This window comes from Cavia porcellus, unplaced genomic scaffold, assembly GCF_034190915.1.
Source record: "Cavia porcellus strain 051 isolate PalLab524CR breed Dunkin Hartley unplaced genomic scaffold, mCavPor4.1 scaffold_10, whole genome shotgun sequence".
Lineage (NCBI taxonomy): Eukaryota > Metazoa > Chordata > Mammalia > Rodentia > Caviidae > Cavia > Cavia porcellus.
The window spans coordinates 45,292,317-45,303,032 of NW_026947493.1; the positions used below are offsets into that span (position 1 = coordinate 45,292,317).

Consider the following 10,716-nt stretch of genomic DNA (forward strand, 5'->3'; position numbering starts at 1 on the left):
GTTCATCATCATTACTCATTAGAGAAATGAAATTAAAACCACACGGAGATTCCATCTCACTCCTGAAAGAATGGCCAGGATCAAGAAAACTACCAGCAACAAATGCTAGAGAGGCTGTGGGGAAAAAGGAACTCTCTTGTACTGTTGGTGGGGGTGTAGACTGGTTTAACCATTGTGGAGGTCAGTCTGGAGATTTCTCAAAAAGCTGGGATTGGAAGTCCCATTCGACCCAGGTATTCCACCTGTAGGCATATTCCCAGAAGAACAGAAAACATCATACCACAGTGATATATGTGACCCATGTTTATAGCAGCATAATTTGTAATAGCCAGATCTTGGAAACAACCTAAGTGTCCATCAACTGAGAAAAGGATAAAAAAGATGTGATATTTGTATACAATGGAGTACTACTCAGCTATAAAGCATGATCACATTGAGATATTTATAAATAAATGGACACAGTTTGAGACCATACTCATAAGTGAAATAAATCAAACTCACATATATAAATACCGTCTAGTCTTACTAGTGTAAGAAATGGTAAGAATACATAAATTTTGTGGTAATCATGATTCCACAATATATTGCTTTGAAGCCTTATAATGTTTTCATTCATTAATTGGAATGGTTTTATTCTGGGGTGTTTAATTTTATTGTCAGTGATGATATGAACAGCTATTTTGAAGAAAACAAGACATCATAATAGCTGATTTAATCTCAATCTTGTTTTGAAGTCCCTTCAAGCTTTTGTTCTTCTGTCTGCTTCAGTTTTATCATATTGTATCTTATTGGATTTTATTATATGTGATAATATAAACAAAACTTTTTATAGACAAGGAGATAATATAGAAACATTGTTCGTTTTCTGTTAGTTGGTTCTAAATACCCTGTAATACTTTCATTGTCTTGAATGGTTTTACACTGTCTTTTTATGTTGATATTATAGTATATCAAGGTATACTCAAATATTTCCAATAAAGAGATGGTAGCTACTGTTATATCAGGTTGTCTTGTGGTGAAACACTATGTTGCTTAAATTGTTCTGTTCTAAACTGTGTTGTTTTTTGTTATGTTCTATTTTATCTCAACCTCCTTTTTAATTTTTATTTGTTTAATAAATTAAAAAAACAAAATCACATGACTCACAGATCTAGAATTTGAATTCAGTTCTGTTGCTTTATTTTATTTTGTTTATTTTTGAGACCTCATCTCTCTATATAGTTCAAATTGGCCTTGATCTCACTATGTAGTTTAGGGTGACCTCGACATTTTAGCCATCCCACCCTCACCTCCCAAGTGCTGGGATTACAGGTATGCACCCAGCCTCCAGTTCTATTTGATCTGCAGTGAGTTTCTCTCCCTACTCTTTCACTAAGTAGATAGAAAATAAAACAACACATTCACATTTGATGACTTGACCCATGTTGAAAGTTTGCTTAGTGTTTATATATTTTTCTACTTGTTAATGCATCTGACTTCATTCCATAAGTTAACTATGGCACTATTTAACATCTTCAACTTTTTCTGATTGTGTTATGAAAAGAAACTAATGGCAGATCATGTACCTATAGCGATTGAATGAAACACCTGTTGTTTTTAGGGTAACATACTTTTTAAACCTTGTTGAGGTGGAAATCTCAAATATGCTTCAGATCTTTTTCCTTGTCACTTTCAAGCTAATGAGTAGACAGACAAATAAGGGAGAATAAAGTGACTATGCAAACAGTACATTCCCTACAGACGCTGCTCTGTGATGGAAGCACTGAAAGTACTCACTGTAGAGATGGACCAGGCTCTGCTGCGATGACATTGATAGGACGCCTGGCGCCTCCACTCAGAAAACTTCTCTAACTGCTCTTGGGCTGATGAAGTTCTGAAAACCAGTAATATTTCACCTAATTCATTCCTTCTGAGATCTGCTCTGGTAAAGGAATATGCTGTGTTGTATTTATTTATCAAATATTTGTTTATATGAATATTTAATATGAGGTTAGTAAAACTTCATTTCACATCAACTACAGGTGATTTAGACCTCACGGAATTCACATTTAAATTATTTTGAGCCCATTGGAAGTCTCAGTGAGTAGCCCTGAGACACTTGAATTGTGCATGCTGTCTGAACATGTCACTGCTTTCATCACACTCATGTGTGGTCAAAACTGCACCCAAAGTCAAACTCAGCAACAAAATAAAATCCCAGTCTTTATTGATCTGTAGTAAAGTCCACATTTATTTTACTTTATTGTAGTGATTTAATTAAACTACAGTAAGTCCTTGAGCTAATATTTTAGGAATAAAAGGTGTGGCTTAATTTTGTTAGTAACTATTGATATTGCTATTTCTTTCCATTAGGCTGTTGCGTACTAAATTAACTGATTATGTATCATCCTTTTACTTTAGGCATTTCTAAATGCCTTCTGACATCTCCAGAATCTTGTCCAACTGTATTTTTGTCAGCCACAATATCTAAATAAGATCCCGGTTATCTCTTAATGGTCTCTCTTATCTGACAAAAAAGGAGGTAATTTGACAACTAACTTGAAGAGGATTATCTACACAGTCTCTTTTAGATTTGGAACATAAAATCCCATTAAATGGCTCTGTTTCTACTTAGTCTACATGATATATCAATGCAGTATAATAGAGCAGTCACTCTTCCTGTAGGTTACAGACTTTGTTCTTTGTGAGTATTAGGGCTGAAGTGTTGGAAACATAAACCAGCATTCTCACTGAGCTGGTTTTGCTCAATTGTGACATTCCTCGAAGATTTGCCAAAAAAATTTGGGTAGGGGGTGGTTAGTCATCATTGGAAAATTGAGAATGTTTGTCTGGTTCCCAGATATCAAGTTTAAATCTCAGGAAGTCTGGGAGACAGCTTCTATATCAAAACATTTTTCTGCCTGAACAGTCTTTAACTTTGAACTAGACTGTATTCCCATAAAGAAGACTCAATTATCTTGTCCATCCAAGTGATTATACTTGGGACTAGTTCCAGTGTTGAAGGTATCCTTTCAGCCTATTGGATGCTTGGAAGAACCTCTAAATTCATTTTAGGAACTGGAATGCAATTTAAATGATAACATAACACTTATCCTTGCCTTGATCTTCAACCTTATGGTGAACTGCATCTGAATTTTGGTATCTGTTATAGTTCGGGTAAGTGCCCCCACCAAGGCTCATGTGTTGAAGGCTCGGTTCCAGGCCTCCAGCACCACTGGGAAGTGCTAGAATCAGTAAGAGGTGAAGCCCCATTGGAAGAAATTAGAACTTTGGGATTATCCCCTTAGGGCCTCTGCTTAAAGGGGATATTGGGATCCAAGTCTTATTCTCTTTTCTTTCTTTCTTTCTTTCTTTCTTTCTTTCTTTCTTTCTTTCTTTCTTTCTTTCACTTTCTGCCCATAAGTTGAAAAATTTTGCCAGGTGCTGTTACCATGATATGCTGTCACAGACACAAAGGCAATAAAGCTAAAATTTCATGGACTAGAATTTCCAAAGCTATGAGTCCAAATAAACCTTTTCTTTTTACAAGATTTCTGTCTCAGGTATTTGTTATAGTAGTGAAAAGTTGACTAACATTATATTCCTGATACTAATTACAAGCTTCTAAATTTCTATAAATATATAATTATGTATTAAATAAAAATGGAAAGTTGCTTTGAAAGGTAAAGTAATCTGGTCAACCAATTGTATCTACCACACAAAAGCCTTTCGCGCCTGTAGAATCTATACTAGTTACTCAGTAATGGATAAAGCAAGTGTGATCATGTCCTTCACTTTGCTTATAGTGCCTAAGACGTGGTGGATTTTGCCAAAGCACCTGAAAAGTCCTGTCCAAAATCAACACTCTCCTCTCTCTGTTGCCATGAGTATCCAGAAAAAAATCACCTTGTTTTCAGTGTGCCTTTGGGTCCTACTTCACTCATTGCACATGCTGAAATGTATAAGCCAGGCATAGCTTTAGGCTGGGCACTTTAAAGGGAAATAATTGTTAGCAGAGCTTCCAGGAATATTGGTGGTGCATTATAGAATGCTCTGGAAGCTACTGTGTAAAATGAGGACTTCTACAAAATGCTACATTGATGTTATGCCATGTTAGCTCCAGTACCAAAGGGCAGATCATGGCCACTTTAGCATATTTTCAAGTGTGGGTTTATGTTGTCAGGTTTTCAGACACTCCAGCTCTCGGGTGAACTCCTACTCTGCTCTCAGTCTCACTCTGCTCTACTAACATCAGAATACCCAGAAATTGAGCTACATGTGTCTTCATTTCCTGGAAAATTATGACCCTTTATTCAACTATTCCTTCTGATTTTTTGACTAAAAATAAACAAGGCCATCAAGAATTCATTAAGATACTTCTTCCTTTTTTCCTCCTGCCCTCTCTTTCTCCCTTTCTTTCTTTACTATTGGAGATGTCTAAATGCTGCTGTCATTTATTCACTTAGAGAAACTTCCTGAGTTGATTGATTCAGTCTACTGCAGCTTTACCCTTCTGTTCTTCACAATTGTTATCCACCCGATCGCTGTTTTGCTATGACCATGTAAAACCTGAACAGATATTGCCAATTTCCTACTTTAATATAAGTAAATGCTATGTTGCTATCAAATGTTCAACAACTTAGACTAAATAAAACATAAAATGTCATAGAAGAAATTAAATTCCTGAGTCACATTTTAAAAATAATTCTAAATGATGACTTAATTGCAAAAGCACAATATAATGGCTTTATTAGTCATTTAAGAATACAAGAATAGATCATAGAGAAGTGCTCCTACCAGTGAAAAGTCACCAACAAACACAAGCCTTCTCAGACAATGGTCTTTCCGATGTTCTAAATTTGCAGGGGTTTTTGCTTTTGTTCACTAACATTGTTCACTCTTTCTTAAATAAATTTATATTTATTATTGATGGATAATTGAGATTAAACAAGGTAGATTGAAAATAAGAAAAAGAAATCAAGAGAAAGTATTTTTGTTTCCTTTTCTTTAAATAAAAAATAAGCTTACAAATAAAAAAAAGTGCTAAAATGACAGTTTAAAAACTATCTTAAGCACTAATGATCAATTATTCATGTTTCCGCATCTCTTTTGTCTATTGCACATAGTTTTTAATTTTTCTAATTAAAAAGTGTATGGGAAGGGAGGCATAGTGACACATGCCTGTAGTCCTAACTATCGAGGAGGCTGAGGCAGAAGGATGGCAAACTCAAGACTGACCTAGGAGCCCGCAGCCTCCAGCGCCTCCCACGTCTCTCGGCTGGAGTCCTTCCGGCTCTTCTGCTGCCATGGCTGCCAAGGAAGCAGTCTTTGATGACGCAATGGAAGAATCAACAAGGAGTACAAGATATGGGAAAAGAGCACGCCTTTTCTTTGTGATTTGGTGATGACCCATGCTCTGGAGTGGCAGAGCCTAACAGCATAGTCGTTTGCAGATGTAACCAGACCAGAAGGGAGAGATTTCAGTATTCATCGACTTGTCCTGGGGACACACACATCTCTGTTAGTGGGAAGATTGAAATAGAAATCAAGATCAACCATCAAGGAGAATTAAGCAGGGCCCATTATATGCCCCAGAACCCTTGCATCACTGCAACCAAGACTCCCTCCAGTGATGTTCTTGTTTTTAACTATACAAAGCATCCTTGTAAACCAGACCCCTCTGGAGAGTGCAACCCAGACTTGCGTCTCTGTGGACATCAGAAACCCAAATCTTGAAACCCAAATCTTAGTGGGTACTTACTGAGTGCTTTAGATGACCATACCATGAGACATCAGTGCTGTTTCAAAGGAAGGAAAAGTGTTGGATGAGAAGCCCATCTTTACAGGGCATACAGCAGTAGTAGAAGATGTTTCCTGGCATCTGCTCCATGAGACTCTGTTTTAGGTCAGTTGCTGATGACCAGAAGCTTATGATTTGGTATACTCGATCAAACAACACTTCCAAACAAAGCCATTCAGTTGATGCTAACACTGCAGAAGTGAACTGCCTCTCTTTCAATCCTTATAGTGAATTCATTTCGCCACTGGATCAGCTGACAAGACTGTTGCTTTGTGGGATCTAAGAAAACTCAAACTTAAGTTGCATTCTTTTGAATCACACAAGGATGAAATACTTCAGGTTCAGTGGTCACCTCACAATGAAACTACCCTGGCTTCCAGTGGTACTGATCGCAGACTGAATGTCTGAGATTTAAATGAAATTGGAGAAAAGCAGTCTCTAGAAGATGCAGGAGATGGCCCACCTGAATTGTTTATTCATGGTGGTCACACTGCTAAGATATCTGATTTTTCCTGGAATCCCAATGAACCTTGGGTGATTTGTTCTGTACAGAAGACAATATCATGCAAGTGTGGCAGATGGCAGAGAACATTTACAATGATGAAGACCTTGAAGGAAATATGGATCCAGAAGGACAAGGATCCTAGATGTCTGCACTCATGATTTCAGACTGTCCTTTTTTCTTCTCAACCCTAAGATTGATTTAACACTAGTTTTGAGACATACAGACTTTATTCAGCTATCCCTCCATAACAGAAACCAACAATACTATTAACTCAAAAAATGATGTTTTCTAAATATTAACTGGGGTACTTGATTTAGCAAAGCCACAAACTTATTTAAATTTTCTTTAGGAATTTTGTAGTAACAAACCCAGGTCTAAGATAGCTACAAAAAAGGGAATATAATGTGTGATTATTTTTCTTTTAAAGCTATATCCCAAAGTTTTAAAAACTTGCTTCAGTAAAGATAGAGTGGGTAAGGAACAGAGCCAAGTGAGGTTAGGTGTCTGAGCCATGAAATATAAGTACTGCAGGATGTCATTTTTATTCAAGAGTTACGGGAGAGTCAAGTAATAGTTTCATACTCTAAATCATACTTGATTTTCCAGGATGCGTATTTTCCTATAAAGACCAGTCTCCTCTTGGTTTCTTCAGTTAAGACAAGCTACAAGTTCCTCCTTTCCCATATATTTTTGCTTGTTAGTGTATTTCTTGAGCTGTTTTCATATTATTCCTTTCCTTTCTGTGAAATGGTTTTTGTTTGTTTTTTGTTTTAACTTGGAACCACCAAGTTGTAAAGATGTATGTTTTTACCTAACATTTATGCCTCAGGTGAACTGTCAAGTTGAGAAGGGTGATATGATAGCTTGTATTTATTTTTAAAATTAAATTAATGCTTGATAAAAAAATAAAAGACTGACCTAGGAAACATAGTGTATGGGAAGATAATTTAGAAATAAGCCCTCCTCCTCCGCCATATCTTCCTTCTTTTCTTATTTCTCCTCCTTTTTCAACAAGGGCACAGAGACAATCTAATCTTTTTAACAAATGCTTCTGGGATAACTAAATCACCTTAAGTGCCTCCCATTAAATCATGTAGATCTTTAATTGTACTGTAAACAAACATTAATTTGAAACCTAATAAAAGAAGGAACAAGAAAATGTACTTGTAGGCTTTACAAAGATATGAAACTCAAAGTAATTTCAACACAGAAAAACATGAACATATACTTAACTGTAACATTTTTTTCTTCCAAAGGCATAATTAGGAAACTAAAAAGGCAAGACATATAGAGTTGACTACCATATTTATTAATCAAATATCTGAGAAAGGATTTGTATTTAGAATGTAAAAGAATACTTCCAACTGACAAGTGCTAATGAAAGAAATTTAATGTTCTATTTTGAAAGAAAGAAAATAAATTCACAGAGTAGGAAAATCTCTGAAGATAGAGAGTAACTCATTGGTTATGTGGATTTGGGAGGAGGGATTGGGAAGTGACGGCTAATGGGGAGAATGCTTTGATTCAGCATGGCAAAGTGACCTGAGTTTGACTGCACTCAGGGCTGCACAACTCAGAAAAGCTACTGGGTTCTACTGAATCCTACATTTTAAGTTAATAAGTTGTTTAATACAATTGTTTGGTTTAATAAAATCATTTTGCTTTTTTCTTAAGAAAAATATTTTAAATTGTCAAATATTTCCATAGACATTTCATCAAACAGATCATATAGAAAAATATAGTAATCACTTGAGAAAAATTACCATCACATTGTTAGGGGAATCCAAATTAAAAGCACATCAGTGATATTGTTTTACCTGCACTAGAAAGGTTAATGTAAATACTGAAAGCCCTAAATACAGACAGACTACAAAAATTATGTAACCCCATTTTTGGAAATGAAAAATGCTGTAACAACTTTGGGAAAGACTTTGGCAGTTTCCTAAAATTTAGATATGTACTTTCCACATGGCCCAGCAGTGCTTCTTCTACTTACCTATCAGAGAGAAATGAGAAGGACCTACCTACATATTGATGCATGAATGCAGATGCTCCCAGTAATAATAGTAATAGTCCAAAGTTGGAACCAGCCCTGATGTCTGTCAACTACTGAATGAATAGACGAAATGTAGCATTGTTCTGTGATGTAATATTATGTAGTTATGTAGAAATAAAAAAGTATGAACTAACATTGTACATATAAAAAATGTAGATGATCCTTTAGAACATTATGCTAAGTGAAAGTATACAGATCTAAAGCATATCAAATGTAATTTGTTTATTTGACATTTCTAGACAAATATGTGCTTATAAGGACAGAAAGTAAACCAACAGTGCTTGAAGGCTAGAGTTGACTGTGTGTGGGCATAAGAGAACCCTTAAGGGTGATAAAAAATGTTCTAAGCTCATATTGTGGTAGTAGTTGCACACCTGTATAAATTTAATAAAAGTCACCAACCGTCCGACTTACTTGGTGAATTTTATGGTGTGTAAACTCTACCTTAACAAAGATATTAGATTTTTAAAAAGTATACAGAAGGCAATTTTCTGCTACCATAACTAGATTTTTTATATTCTTATGAACAAGCAAAGATTGATTCCTGTTAGGGTACAGTGTTTACAGAGCAGAATGATTTACTTCCATTTTAAAAAATATTTCAAATGCCAAAGTTGTCATTGTTTCTTATTGCACAAGTGAACCTCATTTGACGATTTTCATATAAATTAAATGCAGAGAATGTTTTCCCTCTTGGGTCTCTCTGTGTACTCATATAGTAAATCAAACAATGTATACAAGTTCATGTTTCAATCCCTCAATGTATGAGGGATTGTTTTCCTTCTTAGTGCAACGGGGATGTGTTCATCTGTCAGAAACAATTTTGAGTAGTTAAGTGTAAATTACCAATAATGCGTATAAATTATTAAAGAATCTTGAATAATGATGAGAATATGAAGCAACACAAATTCTAACTTTGGAAATAACATTAACCAAAAATAAAGATCAAGATTAGAGAGAAACATTATTTTTCTTTTCAAATGCTGCACTCGTTTTTTTCTCTCATTTATTTTTTCCTTCATTTTCATAGCTCAATTATGGTAGAAATGAAGAAGGGAAGGAGAGATAAAGGGAAATGTTTTATATAATGTTCAAGCAGATGAAATGCAACTTGTTTTTATGTGAAGATCTTGCATTACTTGTTTCTTGACATGTTGCTTTATTTAGCTGCTTTAATTCAGTAAAGCAAACTAGATCCACTTTCAAATATCAGGCCCTTGTTTTGTCAGACCCTTCATCAGATGACCCTTTCACTCTCTTTCATTTGGTTTCAACTAACAACCTTTATTGAAATTCAGTTCAACTCAGTGTTCATGGAGATGAAAAGACAGCATTTGAGGGGTGAATGCACCATATGTTACTCTGTGTTTAATGTATATCACGCCTGCTTAAGGAAAAGTGCACAGTGCCAAGAAAGCTTTGGTCAGCAGAGAATCCATAAAAGGGAATGACATAGTTTTCCTATGAAAGCATTTCAATTTTGAGATACAACTGATGGAAATGACAAGGATGAGAGAATTAAGCTGACAGATCTTGAATTCCCAAGGCTGTAACTAAAGGCTTGCAGTAGGGGATGTTCACATCTGAAGCTGTCCTCTAAACTAACAGAGCCCACTGATGACTGGAAAATAGAGCTTTGCCACAGATGTGGACTTTTGAAAGAAACTAGGCATTATTTGAGTTGGAATATCTGTAAATTGGGGATAGAGGAAGAACACCACGCATCTGTGAGGTTTTAATGTTACCAGCGTTAGTGTTTCCATAATCATGCTTAAAACTGTGAGATTCATTTGTAAAGTGACTATACTTCTCAAGAGAAAAATTACTAGGAAAAATAATGAGTGCCCTTATGGAAGTTATTTGCTTTTGATCATTTTCAATGAAAATTTACAGTTTGAGTTGAAACATGAACTTGTTGATTTTGCTGTCACAATTATGCTTTTATCGTATAGTTAGAAACCGACATATCTTAGATAAACTTACTAAGAAATTCGATGTTTTAAATATTAACAGTGACTTGACCATTTCACTTCCATGTTTCTTATGAGCACTGATAGATTTCCACCATAAGCTCCCCATGTCCTTAATTTCTTATACAGCTAAAAATTGTAGAGCAAGGGCCTAATGCTTTTAAAGTTTCCTACAATTTATCTATGCATCATCATTCCATTTTTTACTAAATCAAATTAATTGACTTCATGTTTCTTAACATATTAGATATTACATTAAGCAAATAAATTGAGGAGAATGGGCTGGCATTCATAACCTAAATCAATCAATCTGTTTTGAATTTTCTTCTGTTGCATTCTGCTACTTGGATATATAAGTCAACCAATAAGAACTTACAATGTATTTACTTGTACTTTTAAAAAGTCA

General features: G+C 35.2%; 1 pseudogene; it reads left to right on the forward strand.

Moving 5' to 3' along the window:
• The first annotated feature begins 5,285 nt into the window (after positions 1-5,285).
• LOC100715764 (histone-binding protein RBBP4-like) lies at positions 5,286-6,426 on the forward strand (annotated as a pseudogene).
• Positions 6,427-10,716: the final 4,290 nt, after the last annotated feature.